Source organism: Heptranchias perlo, chromosome 7, assembly GCF_035084215.1.
Source record: "Heptranchias perlo isolate sHepPer1 chromosome 7, sHepPer1.hap1, whole genome shotgun sequence".
Classification (NCBI taxonomy): Eukaryota; Metazoa; Chordata; class Chondrichthyes; order Hexanchiformes; family Hexanchidae; genus Heptranchias; species Heptranchias perlo.
The window spans coordinates 58,112,279-58,134,880 of record NC_090331.1 but is presented as its reverse complement, the minus strand read 5'-3'; the positions used below and the strand labels follow the sequence as shown (position 1 = coordinate 58,134,880).

At 42.1% G+C, this 22,602-nt stretch overlaps 1 long non-coding RNA gene across 1 annotated transcript in view; it reads left to right on the top strand.

Annotated features, from left to right (window-relative positions):
* The window catches only part of LOC137323324 (uncharacterized), a 115,932-nt gene extending 93,474 nt beyond the window's left edge, over positions 1-22,458 (top strand). The window contains exon 4 of the long non-coding RNA XR_010963348.1: positions 22,112-22,458. This is a non-coding gene — a long non-coding RNA (uncharacterized lncRNA). The remainder of the gene's footprint in view (positions 1-22,111) is intronic.
* Positions 22,459-22,602: the final 144 nt, after the last annotated feature.

Sequence of the window (22,602 nt, the reverse complement as noted above, 5' to 3'; positions counted from 1 at the left end):
GCGAGGTGTTCGTCGTCATCGATGACATGTTGAAGGCTGCGAAGAACTGCAAGAAAGCAGACAAGATACCGAAAGGACTACAGATCACGAACCCACTCAAGTCGACATACAACTCAGATTACGCTGAGAGACTCTGCCGTCGTACCTCTCGCACACTCCGCAACCACCTCGTACACCAACTCTACAGCAGACGCCGCAACCTCGAAACCAAGATAGAGACCTTACTTTCAGCCTGTACTCAGGACACAGCAGACCAGCTACGAGACACCGCCAAACAGACGAGGCACCGGAACTACGCTGCCGACATGAAAACCAAGAGCAGGAAGCTTGAGAAACTCGGCATCACCACCAGCATCAACCAAGCCTCCCCCAGTACCACGGTTGCAACCACAGGGAAGTTTATCGTCAATTTGTCCGACCACACCCTTCAACCAGACGAAATCGAAGTTCTCAGCCGAGGGCTCAATTTCTGCCCACCACCAAAATGGACCCAATCGGTCTCGCGGCGGACACAAAGAAATTCATCAGGAGAATGAGGCTTCGGGAATTCTTCCACAAATCCCAAGATTTCAGCAGCGAACCCAATGAGACAATCAACGATCCGGAACAGCAGACAGAAGGATCCGCGGTACAGCAACCAAAGAAGAAAGAGTCAAATTGGACTCCTCCGGAGGGCCGCTGCCCTAAACTCGACATGTATGCTCAAGCTGGCAGGAGATTCGTCAACGCCAGATTCATCAGCCGCACTCACAAGACAGTCCAGAATGTCACCCGAGCACAACGCAACGCCATCGACGCTCTCAAGACCAACCGCAACATCGTCATCAAACCAGCAGACAAAGGGGGAGCCATCGTCATACAGAACAGAACGGACTATTGCAAAGAAGCATACCGACAACTGGACAACCAGGAACACTACAGACTGTTACCCGCAGATCCGACCAAAGAACACACCCACCAGCTCAACAAACTGATCAAGACCTTCGATCCAGACCTTCAAAGCATCCTACGCGCTCTCATCCCACGTACTCCCCGCGTGGGAGACTTCTACTGCCTCCCAAAGATTCACAAAGCCAACACACCCGGACGTCCTATCGTATCAGGCAACGGAACCCTGTGTGAGAACCTCTCTGGATACGTCGAGGGCATCCTGAAACCGTACAGGGAACTCCCAGCTTCTGTCGCGACACTACAGACTTCCTACAAAAACTCAGCACCCACGGACCAGTTGAACCAGGAACACTTCTCACCACGATGGACGTCTCGGCACTCTACACCAGTATCCCCCATGATGATGGCATCGCTGCAACAGCCTCAGTACTCAACACCAACAACAGCCAATCTCCAGACGCCATCCTACAACTCATCCGCTTCATCCTGGATCACAATGTCTTCACCTTCAATAACCAGTTCTTTACCCAAACACACGGAACAGCCACGGGGACCAAATTCGCACCCCAATATGCCAACATTTTCATGCACAAGTTCAAGCACGACTTCTTCACTGCACAGGACCTCCAACCAACGCTATACACCAGATACATCGACGACATTTTCTTCTTATGGACCCAGGGCGAAGAATCACTGAAGAGACTACACGATAACATCAACAAGTTCCATCTCACCATCAAACTCACCATGGACTACTCCTCAGAATCGGTTTCATTCTTGGGCACACGAATCTCCATCAAAGACGGGCACCTCAGCACCTCACTCTACCGCAAGCCCACGGACAACCTCACGATGCTCCCCTTTTCCAGCTTCCACCCTAACCACGTCAAAGAGGCCATCCCCTATGGACAGGCCCTGCGAATACACAGGATTTGCTCAGACGAGGAGGAACACAATGGACACCTACAGACGCTGAAAGACGCCCTCGTAAGAACGGGATATGACGCTCGACTCGTCGATCGACAGTTCCGACGGGCCACAGCGAAAAATCGCATAGACCTCCTCAGAAGACAAATATGGGACACAACCAACAGAGTACCCTTCGTCGTCCAGTACTTCCCCGGAGCGGAGAAACTACGTCATGTTCCTCGCAGCCTTCAACATGTCATCGATGACGATGAACACCTCGCTAAGGCCATCCCCACGCCTCCACTACTCGCCTTCAAACAGCCACCTAACCTCAAACAGACCATCGTTCGCAGAAAATTACCCAGCTTTCAGGAGAACAGCGTCCACGACACCACACAACCCTGCCACGGCAACCTCTGCAAGACATGCCAGATCATCGACAGATACCACCATCACACGAGAGGACACCACCCACCAGGTACATGGTTCATTCCCCTGCGACTCGGCCAATGTTGTCTACCTCATACGTTGCAGGAAAGGATGCCCCGGAGCATGGTACATCGGCGAGACCATGCAGACACTGTGACAACGGATGAACGGACACCGCGCAACAATCGCCAGACAGGAGGGTTCCCTCCCAGTCGGGGAACACTTCAGCAGTCAAGGACATTCAGCCTCCGATCTTCGGGTAAGCGTTCTCCAAGGCGGCCTTCGAGACACACGACAATGCAAAATTGTCGAGCAGAAATTGATAGCCAAGTTCCGCACCCATGAGGACGGCCTCAACCGGAATCCTGGGTTCATGTCACGCTACATGTAACCCCACCAGCGAAAAAAAGTTATCTGTTTTTAATACAAATGGTCATTCTCTCTCTTTCTCTGCCTTTCGGGTGTCTCTCTCTCTCTCTCTCTCTCTGTCTTTGTGTTCTGACCGTTTGTGTATTCAGTAGTCTTGTATGTAATGTTTCTCTGTCTGAACACCATTCAACTCCTTTGATTGCTTTGATAACGGGCAGTTGGAAAGATTATCTGTAATCACCAGGTATTATTCTCTGACTATATATGCTGTACCTTTATGGAATTCCTCACTCACCTGACGAAGGAGGAAGCCTCCGAAAGCTTGTAATTTTTGTTAGATAACTGCCCCCCTTTCAAACTCTATGTTAATGCTGTCAACGTGGAACTCATAAGGATCAAGTCTGCATTGATTCCTGATTTGACATTTCCTCAATGTTTGTACTTTGGCTCATTTTCATTGTGATGCCTCATGCGGACAATAATGTCATTGTTATGTGTTTACAAAAAAATTTAGATGGTGCCTCTTTAAATATACACAGGCAACACAATGGAAAAAAGTGCTATACAACACTATGAACCACATGTGAGAAATGCTTTGCCAACTCATAAATAAAGAATTTAAGAGAAAAGACAGGACCGCATGGCCTCAATTTTAAACCCCCATGACCAGCGAAAATGGTGTCTGGGAGGGGTTAAGATTAGGCCGAGTTCACTGAGGCCTGAGGCCGCACCGTTCCCGCCCGACAGTATCGTATCTTTACCGACTTTGAAATCGGCCGAGTCTCCCGCTGCAGGCAAGCGAGGACCTAATTTAAATTCAAAGGTCGTGGCCCAATGATGTCATGGGAGCAAATATAGGCTGTAATTAATGTACAACAGATAACGATCTTGATAGGGCAGTGCTGCACCTGACCAGAAAGAGACAGTATGAAATGCTATTGCCCATAACAGCCAATGTGTATTAATGTAATAAATCATTTCCCCCAAAATCAAAGCATCACAAGATGTCGAACAAATAGAATCATTCAGTTCAAAGTTTTTTTGGTCAGAGTGGAGACTGGAACAATCAGGTCCACATATTCTCTTTATACATACCCAGTGTCCAAAAATAAATAATCTTTGCCAGTTCTATAAGGGAAGACCTGAATCTCACCAAGTGTACCTGCATGTGTGGGTGAAAAGAAGGATTTTACCTGGTAGATGATGGCTAAACCAGATATGTCAATACAGTACTATGGGAGTGGTCACTTAGTTTCCTTCAAATATTCTTTCATGGATTAATTTATTTGTTTTGTAAACAGAAATCTAAAATCATGAATCACAATTTTTCCAGTACAGTTAAAAATTTCCTGACATTCACCTGACGAAGGAGGAAGCCTCCGAAAGCTTGCGATTTTCAAATAAAATTGTTGGACTATAACCTGGTGTTGTAAGATTGTTTACATTTGTCAACCCCAGTCCATCACCGGCATCTCCACATCACAGTTAAAAATAGAAAATACATTACTGAGACCAGCAATTACTTTACATTATTGTTCTCTCAAATATCTGCAAATCATCTATGGAAAAACAAATAGACATTTGGATATTTATGCCTCATGTGGTATTTGCTACACATGACGTCAATGTCATGTTTGTCAAATGTGCATTAGTAAAAACACATCTTTCCTATTTTCCTGTGAGCATAAGGTAAATGCTACAGCTTGTTTTCTCTTTGGTTGCTACAGTGACTGCTATTTTGAAATATTAGCAGTAATCCTTGGTGATATCTTAGATTTCTCTTCAATCATGGTAAATTGGGGTAAAATCTAGGCAATTTAATGTTTCCAGAAAAATACCCTGTAAAAAAGTTCATGGTACTAGTTTCAAAAAAGTAATTCATGAAAGCACCAGATCTGTGTGTAGCCAGATAAGGAATGTTTCCTAATTTTCTTAGTATCGCATCATCCACTTTCTCACTATTGTTCAAGTAATATGTAATGTAAATAACACAAGGCAGCTCAGTGATCTGGTAATTGGTTACCAGGTTGATAGGTCAATGGGCTGTTGGTTTTTCTTACTCCTCATGTAAAGTTTCATGCATCAAGACTGTATAAAGCTCAATACATGATTCTATTTCCATTAGGATACAGGTGGAATATTACCTAAGACATAAAATAAATCTTGCTGGAACGGGACAGCATGTGCTGTTAGTTAGATATTTTCCTGCACCCTTCAGCTCGAATATCATTTGCACTGTAACTTGCTGGAAGAGTGAGCTGATAATGGACCTTGGTGAATGACGGGACCAACAGTCTACCTCCTTAACCAGTGAGATTTAAGGATTGAGAAAGAAACAGAGGAACGAAGAAGAAGGCGGGTCAATTAGAGTCAAATCGTACAGAAAGAGAAATAAAGAGAGGGAAAGAAAGATTGCATTAAGAGAGTGAAAAAAGAGACAGAAAGGAAAAGTAAGAAAAAAATGTCAAAATGTAAAATTTGAAATTTTTAAAATCTCTAACAACAATTTGCTACATGCAGGAGTGAGACTCAACAGTTTAAACTGTTCGCTTTCTGGGCTGGAGAAATTGACATTGCATTAACAATTATCATGTCGTTAAAAGGATACTTACGCTGTTAATTATGAGCCCTATCTTTCTGCGCCAAGTTTAATGGGCAATTAATGTGCAAATCCTTAAGTTCTTAAAAATAACGGGGAGGCTAAAGGCGAGATGCCGTTTGTGTGAAGCAAACGATGGAGCAACGTAAATGGACCAGCAAATTCTAGAGGTTTGCAACTCACAGCATATCTTTTCATCCCCTGAACTTGCTGGCTGATTTGCGCATTAATAATGGCGTGCATCGTTAACACGCCATTATTTTTCCAGGAAGATTTGGCCCAATGTATTTCTAATAGTAGTTGAGGCTGCAATAACGTCATGGATCTGCATTTCCACAGATCCCAACTGTTTTGTCTCTCAATAACAGCAATAACAAAAACAGCATTTTGTGGTACAGATTGAAGAGTCACATAATCATAAAATTTATAAAAGGGTTCATCTGTACACCAACTAGTGTTTCTAGATCAATATTTGTTTTAATTTTTATGATTCCTAATTAAAGGTAACTTGGGAACAGACATTTTCTGAATAATTCCCACTGATATGACATTATAAATGGAAATGGTGGGCTGTGTGTAGCAATCTCTGTTCTTGATTTTACTGGACTAAAACTTCATGATGTGATATCGTGGAAATTCTACATAAAATGTCTGACCCCAGGCTGCCTGTACCTAAACCACACGATATGGTAACAATGTGCACAGATAAATCTACATATTATTTTCTTTTGATGGCTCTTGAGCACTTTGCTTCCTATTGAATTGAAACTAATATCCCATGATATCATTATCAAACTGATATGACTGTCCCTGCAAGCTTCATCCTCCTCCTTCTGTTAAATGTGGAGACTGTTGATTCATTCATACTGACGTATCTCCCTGATTATACCCAACATTTGTGACACTAGCAATTAACCCTAATTCTATACAATGCTGCCAAGAGGAGCGATATCTCAATAGAAAATGATTAATCATAGAATTCTGGCTTGAATGTTCCTATATTTATGTGTAAAATATATTGCATTACTAATGCATGCACTAAAATATAGAACACAAAGAATTGGATTATAGTGATGGTTAGAAAAGCTAGGCATTAGTATTTTTGGATTAAAAGAGGAATGGGTTCCTGGGAATCATGCTTTGCATGAAGTTATTTTACAAATTAGTGTTTCTAATTATGTCAAGTGTTGCTAACCATCAATTAATTCCTGTTGTAAATGCTTCTGCATATCTAACATTTCATTTTGTAATTTAAGCCATATGTTGCTTGATCTCTCTAATCAAATAAGTGTGAATTAGTAAACTCTGCTTCAAAAACCCACAGGTTCTAATCAGCATGGTAGGTTCCCGGAATCATTGTATTTAATCTTTTGCCCTTAGCAAGTAACGCTTGCATTAAAGTAAACATTTTCTTCAGTAGAAAACATAAGCCCATCAATGAGTTAACTTCTGATGTGGAAGCAAAGGGCAGAAGCGTTTGCTCTGTGAATAGAGCAGCAGTATTTCCTACACAGCTGACATTCTGGTTGGTAGTTGAGGAAGCCTTCCCAGAAATTTCAGTGCTAATACACTTCTTCAGGGAAACAAAATACAATGTAAATTGCAAAATGCTTAAACTAAAGAAAATGGAAAAGTAGTATTCCTATGAAAAGTTATTTTAAGTGTTTTAAAATGATTCACTAATGTCATTTCTATGGGACAAATGAGGAGCATATGCACATTAAAAAATAACACTAGCTAAGCAGAAGGATGTGTTCATGACTGGAATATAATATCTCTCATTATGTACCAGCTTGTTCATAAATGACTCAACAAGAGTTGGCAGATGGCATGTTCCACACCCTCCAACCCCCACCCCCACACAATACAAATCCACAAATTCTTAATAATGAAGTGTCCTCTGAATACACTTCTAATGGCTTGTGATCGTTGTACCAATACATTTCTTCACAAAAATATGATCAAGTGGGTAAAATGAGCATATTTATGTTTTATATTTTTTCACACACATCTTTGTTGTACTTCATATCAGATTTCTCCAGGTTAATTATCTGTATATCATACTATGACTCCTTCACTGTAACGCTAGCTTCCCGCAAAAATACAAATGATAATCTCACTGAAGTGACGAATAGCAAATACATTCCTTGTAGCTGTGTAGCCATACTTATGAGCCGATTAGGATCTTTAATTAATGAATAACTAAGGCTCCAATTCACTAAGATTTTGTGGTTCAAGAGAATTGTGTTGAGAGTATGTTCTATATCAATATTAAGCACTCAGTTGGAAGCACAAACCTGCAAATTGGTAGTCACGTGCCTTCATTAAGGTCTGTTGATGTGTAAATTCCCATTTGATCTGAGATCAGCTTACAGAAACCTCAAACTGCTGTTAACCACAAAGATGATAGGTTCAATTATGCCCCTTGTGTTCATCAGTGAAAAATACAGTTATAAATTTGGGTGCAAACTACCTGAATAGAACCAAGCTCTGTGAGAAAACCATTATTTAAGTAGTATACAAATGGTCTGAATGCTTAGCACACTACTGGTTAACAAGAAGAATCGATAGACATAGCTTCCCCCACTCCAAAAATCGCCCTAACATTTTATGCACTGCAAAACTTCCACTCATCAGCTCAACTGTTGCCCTAATCAGGATAAAACATCACTTATGAGATTTTTGAAAAATTTTATCGTAAAAAGGTGAACACTGTCTTTAAAAAATGAACAGATTATCTGGTCATTATCACATTGCTGTTTGTGGGACCTTGCTGTGCGCAGATTGGCTGCTGGAAATCCCGCTAAATTGGTCCCAACATCTGCTTATCATAAAATAAGTGAGCTGCCAGCGCTACTGGTGCATTTAATTGGCAGCTCGCCTAATGGTGGGATGGTGGGGGGGGAAATCGGATATCACTGGTATCATTTAAAGCAGCCAACACCTCTTAAAGGGGAGGTGCACTGTGCCTGCAATCAGCTTCATTCTGAATACCACTAAAATGGCAGGCAGAAGAGATGCTGGAAGGATCCATTTCAGATGCTGCTTTGGAGGTGCTGGTGGAGGAGGTCGGCAGGAGGAGGGACCTCATCTTTCCACCCAGCGGCAAGAAAGCGTCCTAGCTAGCTTTCCAGAACAGGTCAATTCTAAAAGTATTGCTCCAAGGACCTGGCTGCAATGCAGAAAAAAGTTTAATGACCTCATAAGGGCTATTAAGTTGTGACAAAAAATGAAGAATGGTTGCTGTAGGTAACATCCAGGTTGGCCTTTTGCCAATCTGTATTTGAAAGTATACCTAGAGAGAATCTTATAGTGACAAGCTTTTTAAATGAAAGGTATTGGACACATCAATGAACACATCAAGAGATTTGTAATACCACTTAATAATTATGTTGATAGTCAAGTAATGCTAGTTGGATTCAATAAAGCATGCCAAATTTGTCACGTTTGAAGAACTATACAATCCAAAGGTCAATTTATTGCCAGAGAATGCTAGGTGAAATATCTGTGAGAATGGAAAGAAGGTGAGATGGCCAAAAACCCTGCGGGACTTGTCCTCCAGCCTTTCCAGTGGCTGCACTTCCGACGCACCCCTGCCCACGATGTCTATGAGGGTCTCTTCCAAAGTGGACAGGATTTGTACAGATGGTGGGCCTGCTCCCTGTTATTCTGCAAAAGCTTCTCCTGCAAGAAAGAAGGGATTGTGTTAGAGTTAGCTAATGAAGAGCGCCAGTAGCTCTGGCAGTTCGCTTATTTCATGCCAAGCAGGCATAGGGATAATTTTAGCGCAGTCACTGACCCCACATGAACAAGTGATAACGAATTTAGGCCCCAATGCTGTGCTCCTTAGAGGCGACCGTCAGTGTCACCTAAAAAAAATCTGAACCTGGGTGCACTCGCAAATCGAACAAGGGCCATCGCATTATTAAATTCATGATCGCTGTGCCCATTTCATGTCTGAAAAACGGGCACAACGACATTAGACCTCAGTATGTTTTCAACAATGTTGGTTGAGGGGCAAATATTGGCCAGGACACTGGAAAAACTCCTCTGCTCTTCTTTGAATAGTACCAAAGGATCTTTTATGCCAACCTGAACAGGCACACGGGACCTTGGTTTAACATTTCATCTAATAGACAGCACATCTGACAATGCCACGTCCCCTCAGTACTGCACTGAAGTGTCAGCCTAGATTTTGTGCTCAAAAACCTGGAGAAGTGCTAAAACCCACAACCGTCTGTCTCATAGGTAAGTCCGCTTCATTGAGCTAAGCTGACAATGCAGCCCTGCTGTGTGGTATCTACAGCAAGAGCTCCCTCTACTCATAATTTTTCATCTCAGACTTTGAACAAAAAATGTATAATGGTTGCTGTAGGTAACATCCAGGTTGGCCTTTTGCCAATCTGTATTTGAAAGTATACCTAGAGAGAATCTTATAGTGACAAGCTTTTTAAATGAAAGGTATTGGACACATCAATGAACACATCAAGAGATTTGTAATACCACTTAATAATTATGTTGATAGTCAAGTAATGCTAGTTGGATTCAATAAAGCATGCCAAATTTGTCACGTTTGAAGAACTATACAATCCAAAGGTCAATTTATTGCCAGAGAATGCTAACCATCTGTATTTCATTTTTTCTACTTCACTGCCACTTACAAAATAAACTCTGCAATCATGTTATAATCATTAGACAACACAAGAAATGAATGACTGATTCAAATTGAACCTGATTCTTTATAAACATTGGGCTTTACATCTGCCCATCATCTAAACTATATCCCTACAATCCACAGAATAAAAGCTTAATGTACACAGTATTCATTTTTACGTTTTGAAGAAAATATAATAAAGCTTTAGTTACACTCTATCAGTGATTACAGTAAAGCTGAGCAATCAGGGTTCCATTTATCATTAGGAACACCGTGTCTCACTTAAAGCTGTAACTTGATAATTAGACATCAATGTTGAACCCGAAAATGTGCACATATGTTAGGCTGCAACTATTCCATTTTTATTTTTTTGATAACTAAAATTAATTTTACATTCCCAAAATATGATTATTGTTAGCAGTTAATTAAGGAAATCATTGCATTACATTGATGTGGCTGGGTTTTTTTGTTTTTAATACACAACTTTAATTGTCTCACTCATTCCTATCATATCCCATATTTGTGAGTTACAAAGATCTTTTGTGTAGAGATAATGCATTATCATTTTTTTTTTGATTCAGACATCTGGACTACCTTAGCCGACCAGTGTAACGAGCGATATTTTTTGTGGATGTGTCCTCCACAAAGCAATTTTCAATAATGGAATAATCAAATCTTTATTGATACTAGTGTTTTAAAAAAGAGTTTTCAATGCGATGATACATTCAGAAATAAATTCAGTGATGCCCGTTGCTGTTGGCATGTTTTATTCAGTAAATGCACACAGAACAGTAAGTATTTTTCTTAAAGTGGCAAATGAATCGTTGCGTTCACCGAGGAACTTTTAAGAAGAGTCACGTATTCACTGGACGCATGTAAGTCCAATGTCTATCAGCTGGTTTGAAACCCGCCAGTTAAAAATTTAACAAATAATGATCTTTCTGTTAAATAATAACGTATACAGAAGAACAGTAAGTATTTTTTATAAACACATACATATTTATTGACAGCATAAATGCCAGAATAGTAGCCTATTATTTATATCATGTCACATGTTTAAGTTATAAAGGTCTTTTCCACTGAGATTATATGCTGTCATCTTTGTATGATTTCACACATCTGGATTATTTCAGCTAATCAGAAGAAAAACAATTCCTCCCACAGATGGGGCAGGCCTACAAAAAAGATAACTAAAGAATTATATGATGTGTGAGGAAATGGATTATTTTTTCTCTTTTTGTTGTTTATAGTGAAATTATAAATGTAGACATAATGGGGTGGAAATTCTTTGGCGCCCGATCACAGGCACGACGGCCACGATGTGGCCTCAACGCACGCCCGAACCGGGAGGCCCAAGGCTGGCCTAATCTAAATAACATGGAGGCATGACAGGAGCCAGCAGCTCACCTGGCTGCTGAATTGATTTTCAGGCCATCTGCCATTAAGTCTCAGGGAGGGGGTAAGGGGGTTGATTGTGGGCCAGCAACAGCCCTCAGGAGTGGTGTGGAGCCAGGAGGAGCACTGGCTCCACAAGAATTTTTTTAAAAACTATCGTTTTTAAAAACTATCGTTTTAAAAACTATCGTTGGTGGCTACTGCTTAGGCCGCAGCAGCCGTTGAAAAATCCTGAGCTGGCAAGCCCGATACCTGCCTCACTCATCGCAGACCAATTTTGGCTAGGGGGCCTAAAATAGGCACTAGGCACCCCGTTTACATATCTGAGGAGCCTGTTTTAGCCAGTTGCCAGGCACGCCTGAAAAATGGTCTGACACAATTTTGGTTCAGACATTTTTTTAGGAATCCTTGGGGAGCAGGACGTTGGTCCCCAAAATTAGGCCTTGTTGTGTCCGTTTTGCACCCGTTAAACAGGCGCAACAAGATCCAATTTCTACCCGATGATCTTACAATTTTACTTTAACATCTTTCCCCATACTTCTGTAAGATTTCTAATTTTAAAAAATACTCAATGACAGTTGCCACTACAGTAGTTTGAAGCTATCAGGAAATATGTCAATAAGAACAACCTGTTTTAAGACTGTTCAAGGCATAAAGGTCTTTATACCTACAGCAATTTGTCTACCAGAGCCCTGAATAATCCAGAGAGTGCAACAACCCTTTTTAGCCAGTTGTTCAAGATATTACTGTTAAGCATGTCCTGCTGTTCATTAGGTGGGAATTACTAGTAGCAGGGGAATACTTTTCAGCACTTTGACTGGTGACATAAGCTGCCGGGACCTAAACTCCTCCTCACGTTACACACCATACATAGACTGTTGTTGCTTGTCTTCTTTCTTCTTAAAATATGCAGGCAAAGGATTTTCAGTTCTAACTCCGGTTTGAATCGGAGACAGTTTGCTTCTGTAGACCCTAAGCTGGAACATCATCACCAGGCATCATATAAGTGACAAGTGACATAATTTCAGCCAAGCTTCTAGTGGGTCAAGCAATATCAGACACCATCTGGAAATGTACTTTTAAATAAATATTGATGCAGTCTCTAATTGTGAGCTTTTCATGCATTCAGTGTTAATCTATTTTTAAAAGGTACAGTTCCTTGGACATGTCCAGTTCACACTTACGACAAATATTAACTACTTTAATTTCATATATATAGTGAAAGGGTTTTCTCTTTTGCTGGCTACACAACAAATTTGTATTTTTTCTTACTTTTGGTATGTAATGCTACATTAGGTGTGGACAGTTGAATAAACCATAAAACACAGATCTGTGTTTTGATAGATGAATCATGTTTACTCACATTTACATTTAATTATTTCTTCTTACTGGAGTCAAAAATAATGTCTGAAGAAGCCTATTATCTTCAGTCTAAGTATGAACACAATTATCTCTGACTAGGGTAGGTTTCAGAGGACCTAGATACAAATCTTTGGAGACTCTGCTATGCAGTAAATAGTAAGAGATCAAGCAGACAGCCTGTTGCAGGGTTGAGAGAGATCTCCACAGAGAGGTCTTGCAAATATTGGAATTTGTTGAGTTTGGTCAGGAGTCAAACAGCCATTCTTCTGAATGTAGCGGACCAATATGGCTAAACCAGGGAGCAAATGTGAGAGAAGATGTTGACTCAGCCACACATATTAGGCAATTGTGGGTTCCACTTTTGAAAGCGGGAGGGGGTGTATTTAAATCTGTGCAGTATTTTCAGCTGCCCTCCCTCATGTCATTTCTATGTTATGTGGAACCAAGCAGATAGCATCCCTCTGTTCCTCTGAAATGTGAGTACCCAAATCTGCTTCTCAAAGATGGTGGTTGCTCACTGGATTCATTATTAAAATAAAGTAGTACAATGAGACCAGTTTCTCCTCAGATGGGAGGAAGGATAGGAAATTCTTCAATGTCATAAGTGGCCACATGTTTTGTGCCAGGGCCTCAAAATCAGCCAAGAAGTGACATAATTGGAGGTATTGAAAGGATTTAGGATCTTAGAATCTCAAATGTTAGTTTTTTGAGTATATAAATTGAGTTACATACTTATCACCAATGCTTAGTTTGAAAAAAGTTAAGAACCATTATAAAATACATAGACTGGGGACAAATGACTTAAGCACATTAGTTTCTGATGTACATTTTTGATAGGTTCTCTGGACCTCAGCAGCCCTTGAAATTTTGAAACTTCGAGTTGCTATCTGAAATAACATAAATCCAGGATAAGTTTAGCAAGTGTGCATATTTTCTTCAATACTATTAAATTACTATTCCATCTTTAACAAGTAATCTTTAATTAAATACGAGTACGAGTTTCTGGATTTCTATATACACAAGGATTTCTAAGCTGCGGGTATTGGTGGGTTTTGGAATCCTGGTTCATTCTCCCAGACCCAACCTATTCCTGTGCTACGTAAATTCCCAATTTTCAATATCATTTATTTATTTTTCCAGCTTGCATTCTTCATAAAATATTTTGCTTATTTTATCATCTCGCACGGTTAGTCTTGCTCATTTTTGTATATTTATCATTGTTTGGATATGTTCTTGTCCTAACTCATCCAAGCATAGATACCTTCACAGATTGTCAAAATCATATATATAAGAAAAACAAGTGATTTGGTAATTACTTCATTTGCCTTTTGTTTGAAAGAATGATGCTATATAGCATTATTTTCTGCAGCTAACATTTGAAAATTCTATCTTCTGGCACAAATTCACTTACAAGCCCTATGGTTTCTCATTTTGTTAAACATTCCTTTAATGCTTAAAAAGCTTTAAAAAAAAGCATCTGTTTAGTCTCCAATCTTTACATTTATTGCATATTTACCTAATGCGTGTTAAATATGTTTTTGATCAATTGTTTCCTAAATCTTATACGTTACTGTAATTTTATTATTTTTCTCAACTGAACATATATCAGCTGGGATTTTCCTCGTAACAGTTAGCGTATTATCTAATGTTTCAGCATTTTTTACTTTTCATAATTTTTATGATTTTTCTGCTGTGGTTTAAGCCAATAGAAAAACAATGGGATAACGTAATTAAGAAATGTAAGGAGTCTTACAACACCAGGTTATAGTCCAACAGCTTTATTTAAAATTACAAGCTTTCAGAGGCTTCCTCCTTCATCAGGTGGAAAGCTTGTGATTTTAAATAAAGCTGTTGGACTATAACCTGGTGTTGTAAGACTCCTTACATTTGTCCACCCCAGTCCATCACCGGCATCTCCACATCATGGAATTAAGAACAAAGTGGCCCAAATACTGATAAGTCCTGCTAAGTTATCCTTATTTCAGTGTACAGATTTTTGTGCATTTGTGTAAAATTCCAGTGCACACACACTATTTTAATCAAGTCATTAACCTATTTAAAGTAAAGTAAGCATTATTTTATTCTCAGGCATTTATTGCCCACCCTTAGGTGCCCTGAGCAGGTGTTGGGCTTTCTTCTTGAAGTAATTGTTTTTACAACTGACTGGCTTGCTAGGCCACTTCAGAGGGCATTAAGAGTCAGCCACATAATATGGGACTGGGCATGCACATAAGTAGGGGTAGCTGGTTCTCTACTCTGAAACAGATGGGTTTTATATGAGAATCATTTTTATGATAAATCTGGTAATTTGTGGGCCAGTACTATTAAATTCAATTTCATAACTTGCCACAGTGGGATTTGAACACCTGACCTCTTGGCTGCTTGTCTAGTTCCAGTACTATTACTACTATACTACCATACCCTATTCCTGGGCTAAATACCATCAACCATTCAAGGTCTATTCTAACAAGTTAACGGTTAATGTGGTAGGTACCAGGATTTACTGCAAGCACTAACTATAATCATCAGAGATGGGAAAGTCCAGGTTACAAGCTAATTATAGACCTCACCTTTTCAAAATATTTGCTTCCAGTATGGGCCACCCAGCCTCTTAATTTGCCGGATTACTTTCCTCTCGAATGAGAAAATGTTATCCTTTTTCTATTCCAATGACCTGCAAATTAGTTTATATGTTTCCTTTCAAGAAGTTGTTCCCTATTTTAATCATTTTTCTTATTTTAGTAATTAACCTTTGCCTCCACACCCACCTTCTCTAATCCACTGCTGGTTTGTTTTCTATCATTATCTACTTTGGGCATCAACCTTCTCCATTTTTTTTTTACTGACCTGTTTCATGGTTGCTTTTTCTTTGCTTTGTTTGCAAAGAGAAAGTTCATCAGCTTTGTGTTTTATGTTATACATGATTTACTTTGAGTTTTCAGTAGAACATTAAGCTCATTTCAGATCAATGTTAATCCCTGAGAAATGTTCAAACTGGTGCTCACTTCTGTGCTCATTCATTTTGGTACCTTTAAATTTAACACACAATAGATCTGATTTTATAAGAGCTTAAAATACAAGCATTCCACTCAAACTGCATAATGTTGCTCCTTCTGAGGCATTTATATTTAGGCTCTCTTTTTATGGATTTTTAAATAAAGGAATCACAAGATTATTTATAAATACAAAATAAAATCAATGTATGCATAAATTGAACATATTGAAGTATGAAAGCAAGCAAAGATAAATGTTCTGATTTGCAGTGCGGTGGAAACAGTTGGCCCAGATTTAGAATGAAAAGCAAAGCCATCATTATCATTAGTCTGCAAAATTAACAAGTGTAAAGCTTACAAAGTAACACTCCTCTGAACCACATTTGATGTCTTCACAAAATATATTCAGTGCTGCCATAAGTGAGATCAAGTAAATTGATTTCTCACTGCTTGTTATATTTATGAAATGAAATAAAATAACTATTAAAATACGTAATTGTCAATCTGTACATTACAGTCAAATAGACAGAGTGGGCTGAAAATGTTAACACAAATCAACTTCACCTCACACTAGATGCTTATTGACAGTGCCTCATTCAGCATAGAATTTGGGCACATAGTGGGTGCAGGGTACAGTCCCTTTGTCTGAATGGTGAAGCCCTGATTTTGGGACTTGGGCCTAATTTCTATCCCGCCAACGAGTATGAGGCAGCTCGTCTGCGAAGCATGTTTGGAGACCAGGCCACTGCGACACCAGCAACGGCCATCAGGTAAGTGATGAAGTGGGGGACGACCAGGTCAGGAGGTAGTGGTGGTCGGGTGGGGGTGCTTGGTGGCTGGTGGTGATGAGGAATTGATGGCCAGAGAATGCAAATAGTGGCCTGGGGCAGGGGAGTGGTGGCGATTGGAGGGGATGGGGGGGCGGCAGCAGCCTGTGTTTTTTTAATGTGGCGTCGGGAAGAGCCAGAAGCCTCCGGGAAAGGTTTTAAGGCCTGATCCGCCTCATGGGAGCGGGCTGGTTGCCCGCCCTTCTTCCCGCCCCAGTGAAAACCAGAAAAGGGCAGGTTGGAGGCGGGTTGGGGGTGGGTCTGAAATGCTGGCAATTTTCAATGCTTTCCCCCCCCCAAACCCACCCATTTTTTACTTTGAAAATTGAGCCCTAGGACTCTTAAAGCTCCACAAGTTTCTACTTTCCTGCTTGCAAATGAAAAAGCAGACAATAGTGAACACTCTGGCATGGTAATGTTATTATTGACCATGAACATCCCCACAATGGTACTTGTGCTGCACCTTGTTCTCATGGAAGGAGCATAGGTTGTGCCAGACAGGCCACATCTGCCTAAAATAGCTGACAGACTGACAAACTCTAAAGCACAAAGTAATGTGCAGTGAAACATTATCAATTCAAATTGCCCAGGACATGCTTTTAGCTAGGATTTAGGCCATTCAGATTTGCTGTGAAAATCTAATCCCAAATAGATATACCACAAATAGAAAATGATAAATTAAGCAATTTTGGTTTGATCAGCATTAAAAATAAATGCAAAGATTACAAAAAGGAGCACTATTTTTGTGTTGATCAGCTGAATTTTATTTATGCAAGTGTTCCAAAAAGAAGGATCACCAAGCATATTTTGCTGCTGGTCTGAATTTAAACATTATAGGGGAAAAATTGGATAAGGATCCGTTTTGGGCGGGGTACGCATGCAGCATGTGAACTTTGTGCTGCCTGCTACTTACCATGATATCTCCGTGCAGCCAGCGCACGTCATCAGCAGCCTGCACCTCTTAAAGGTGCAGGCACACATTTCAAACGGCAGGTACATGGCTTACTTGCAGGAGGGAAAGATGGCCACGAGAATAGCTGGACTGGCACGAGAGAGGTCTCCACGCTTCTCTGATGATGCTCTGGAGGTCCTGGTGGAAGGCGTGGACGAAAGGAAGGCCAACATGTACCCGCTGGGTGGCCAGAGACCATCCAGACTGCAGCTCTGCAGGCATTGGCAGGCTGTGGCACAGGAAGTAAATGCCAGGAGCACTGCACCACACACATGGGTGCAGTGCTGGAGGAAGTTCAATGATCTGACACGAGTGGTCAAGGTGAGTGAATGCAAGTGTCAAGTGGCACATCCTACCAACTACACCACTGCTCCAAGCATCACACTCCCCGTCACCCACCCACCAACAAACACTGCCCATCCATACGCAATGCTGCACTCGGCATTCTACATCTCACCCGCACTTAGTACCACACTTGCAGGCCACACAACCACCACTCACAAGTCACACAAACTGGCAGCTATTCGACCATGACAGGCACATCACCCACAAACCTTGCAGGATGCTCACTGACACACTGCCCTCTGTCTTGCAGGAGAAGGTGGCGCATAACACCCGCCAGCAGGAGGGACCTGAGGCTGGATGGGCACATTTACATGTCCTCACCCCCCCTAGAGGAGACAGTGCTTAGGATCATTGGGCGGGTCGTCACTGCAGCTGTCACAACATGCCGCGCTGGAGGACCCGATGAAGGGGGTCTCTGCATATCTAATGCTCCTTCTCCTTTTCCACATCTCCCTCCTCCCATAATCTTTTCTGACTCATGTGCTTCACATGCTGTAGGCACACACGTCTTACTTGCTCCTCTCCCCATTCCAGAAGTCAATCTGTTTCCCTTTGTCATTGCAGATACCCAAGAACACGTGACGGCACGAGTCGAGGAGGAGGAGGAGGACACTGAAGTCACACATTCACTCGATCTGACACTTGATCCACCAGCTCAGAGACTGACACTGCGCGTCCTTTAGAGGTTAGGTTAGAGGAGCGATCTGCACGTGGTGAGACACCGAGCACAAGTGCGCAGGGACAACAGCCTTCCTGCTCCCACCCTGCCACTCCGCCAGTGCCCCTGTTGTTGCCTCTCGGCCAGCCAAGCCAGACTGCTGCAGCCCATGCTGAGATGGAGCAGTCTGAAGCCGGGCCCTCCTGGCCCAGAGCTGCTTGAGGTCGTCCTCCAAGGCCATCTGCACTCTCCTCCATTGACGGCCAGCAGCCTCTCACCACCCATGCTCCTGGGGAAGCACTAGAATAGGGGTTTTTTATTTAGGCAATGAGCAGAGATGGACACCAATGTGTAATCAGATTGAGGGTGATTTGATTGTCTTGTGGGAGGGAAAGGTGGGGAGTGTAGGACTGTTGATGAGTTTGGAGATGATAGCGGGCACGGATCAGGCGAGCACGCAGAGCCTTGCAGACAAGGCATGTGGTTCCTGTTGCACCCTTGCGTCTTCCTCCACTTCCTCTTCTGACTCCACTTCCTCCTCCTCCTCCTCCTCCTCAGCCTCTTCCTCCTCCTGCTCCTCTGCCTCTTCCTCCTCAGCCTTCTCCTCCTCCACGTCTGGCTCGGGGTCTTCTGCAATCATTGGTGGTAAAGGCTGGTCCCTCATGCGGCAAGGTTGTGCAGCATGCAGCAGACCACCACAAATCTGCCCATCTGCTCAGGGGAGTACTGCAGGGCTCTTCCTGACCGGTCCAGGCAGTGGAAGCGTTGTTTAAGGAGGTCTATGGTGTGCTCCACGATTTTGCGTGTGGCAGCATGGCTCTTATTCTAGGCCTGCTGTACATGCGTGTGTGGGTTCCTGACCGGTGTCATGAGCCACATATGAGGGGATAGCCCTTGTCGCCCAGTAGCCAGCCTTTGACTTGCCGAGTCGGGTGAAAGATAGCTGGCACGTTGGACTGCCGCATGACGAAGGCGTCGTGACTGCTCCCAGGGTAGCGGGCATCGACCTCCATGATTCGATGCATGTGGTTGCACACCAGCTGCACATTGAGGGAGTGGAAGCCCTATCGGTTGACGAAGGCGGCTGAGTTGATGTGCGGGGCACGCAGGGCAATATGCATGCAGTCAATGGCACTCTGCACCATGGGGAAGCCAGCAATGCTGGCGAACCCTTTGCTCACTTGTTCTGCTTGTCTCTGTCCAGAGGGAAGGTAATGGACCTGTTCCTCATGTGGTACAGTGCGTCTGTGACCTCCCTTATGCAGTAGTGCACTATTGCGAGATGTTGCACATGTCGCCAGCAGAGGCCTGAAATGCTCCTGAGCCGTAGAAATTCAGTGCCACTGTGACCTTCACAGCCACAGGTAATGCTGTCCTCGCCCTGCTCTGAGGCTGCAGTTGCGGCCGCACCAGTTGACAGATCTCAGTGACGGCTTCCTTGGTGAACCTCAGGCGTCGGCTGCAATCCTCCTCGGTCATGTTGAGGTAAGAGTATTGGTCGCGGAAGGCCCTCAATGGGTAAGGCCTCCTACTCAGTGCCCTGCACCTCCTCGTCCTCCATTTCTTTGCAGCTTGACCTGCTATGCGCGGCCTCTCTGCATGCTCCCAGTCGTGCTCAATGCCCAGCGGGAGCCCTAGCAGATCGCCCGTGGTTGGCAGGAATGTTGTTCAACCACAGTCGTAACTTTCTAACCCGTAAAGCAATACCTGCCAAAGAACTCTCAAAAGTAGTCTAGGAACTCTCAGTAAGAATAGGGAGCTAGAAAAAACACTTCCTACTCCACCAGAAGCAATAATCCAACAACTAACCTGCAACACCTGCACGGCCCCTTTAAATAGCGCTGGTGGGGGGTCCTTCAGGCTCTGTAAGACACGTTCAGATGGTCAGGGTTAAGACTGTACATTGAGTTGAGCGTTAAGGTTGAAAATGGTGTCTATCACTTTAAATCAGCTTTGCACACTGATTGCACGCATTTTCTCCCTACTTTACATGCTTCCAGCGTTCGGTATTAGCGCATGCGTTAACTCCTATACCAAGATGGCGTCTGGTGCACATCATGCTGGAAAAGTGGATGCGCATCCAAGACACCATCTTGGATGTCAGAAAGGCCATGTAACGCCGAAACAACGGCCGCTACACGGCCCAATTTAGCACCCTTAGAATTTTAGAAATGCTTACTTTTGGTGAATTATTATTTGAAATTTAGCTTGAAAGAAAACTGCCAAATTTCCCATTGTCGCTGACTCTGATGGGAATCCCCTGCTGTATTGTGGCAAAATATTGACAGGCCTATAAGACAACATTAGCTATTTTTACTTTGCATCATCTTAGTCCATACTTCCTATCAACAGGGTAGTAAGGAGAAATGCATTATCATTGGGGAAAAAGATTGCCCCTTGCATGACTCTGCCTGCTTGTGTGTTTGCCTTGCTTTTTAGACAAGATTAACAATATTGTGATTTAATTTGCATTGCAATAGAACATTGAAAATGTATAGACAGTCCTAACAGTACTGATACTTTTACCCCTGGTGCTTTCATACAACATACATATTGATGCAAAGCAGTTTTGGGTGCACTGACACAAGAGCAGCAGCATAGCTCTGGAGTCAGGTTACTGATTTGACTCCCAACTGCACGAAAGACATCAAGAGGTCTCATATCACTTGGGCTTCACATCTGGACCAGCAGCATCCACATTCCGAAAATGACTAAAAAATAAACTGACCAAAGCACAGAGTCCTGCTTACCCTCTTTATCTCTCATAACTGCATTATAGATTCTGATATGGTTTCTGAAAATTTCATTTTCTCTGTTATAAGGTTTCCATCCAGAGTATTCTTATTAAAATTGTTGGTGTTTTTCTCTCTTCTAACTAGGTTCAATGTATCCGATATTGGACATTAATTACGTCATTTACTAAATTCCCAGGATAATTACATCAGACTTAGTGTCCCATTCTCCCGCAGGTTTCAGAATAGGCTACGGTCCCAGATAGACCTCTTCATTTTGAATATCAATACATCAAGAAAGGAAACACCAGACTCATCAAGCACCCACACGCTGATAGGATATGTTTCTAACTCAAATGTCACAATGAGTGGTCTCTTTATGAACTCAATACTGAATATCTACTGACACAGAGATAACAGGGAGTAAATAAGACCCTTCACTGGCAATGCAAATCAATACTCCCACAGTGTGCTTCAATCTGGATTCCTACAATTGCTCTACAAAAAGCTATTTGTTACACCCCTGGAGAGCAGGACATTCTTTGGGACCTGTAGCACAATAAAATGCTGCCTTTAAAATTAACTCAAATAAATGGGGAAAAAAGGCTGTTTGACTGACAGTCAAGAATCATCCAATCAGGTAATGAAGAGCCTGTTTGCTTTCTAATTGGCGTTGGAAGGCAGTGCGCCCCGAGGATGGACATGTCAGGCGACCAATGGCAGCAGAGCGGTTGGAGACGGGAAGTCATGAATTAAACCTCCAGGAATACGTCCAGAGTTGGCAACCCTAGTATATACCCTCTTTTAGAACTGAAAATTGAAATATAAGCATGTGCAACCACCTTATATTGATACTGGTCCTCTGAAGCTCATTCCTCTAGTATTCTAACTCACCCTGTCCTGCATCCAACTGAATTTTGAACACCATTATTGTCTTTGTCTCCACCACTTTAACTGTCAGATTATTCCAAACATCATCCTTTTCCTCACTTACAGGTCTTACTGGGCCAACCGACTCCTGCAACAAGACAACCTGCTCCCAGGGCTCTGTCAATGGTACTCTTCAGCTGGTCACGAGAAGGAGTACAGCAACCCATGGAGACTGTCTTTTCAATTTTTCCTATCGACATTGAAAACTCAATGAAGTGAAGAATTGAAGCTGTGCCTCCCCAATGCTATAGCTCACGTATTCCTGCATGCTGAGGCCATGCATGCCATCAAAGTCTGAATATCAAATACAGTAGAAAAAAACTCTTGCTTGATTTTGAAGTAACATATTTTGATTTGGATGATTAAAAAATGCTTTTAATGGGCTAGAACCATCATAAACTATAAAGGATTCCTAAACCATGCGTTCTTTGTGTTTCCTTCCACTACATTACACAATTTAACTAATTCCAAACTATAGATTGCATTGGGTAATAAACTCATTTAACATACCATTTACATTTCATTTTGTAAATGAAAATCAACATATCATTTGTGTT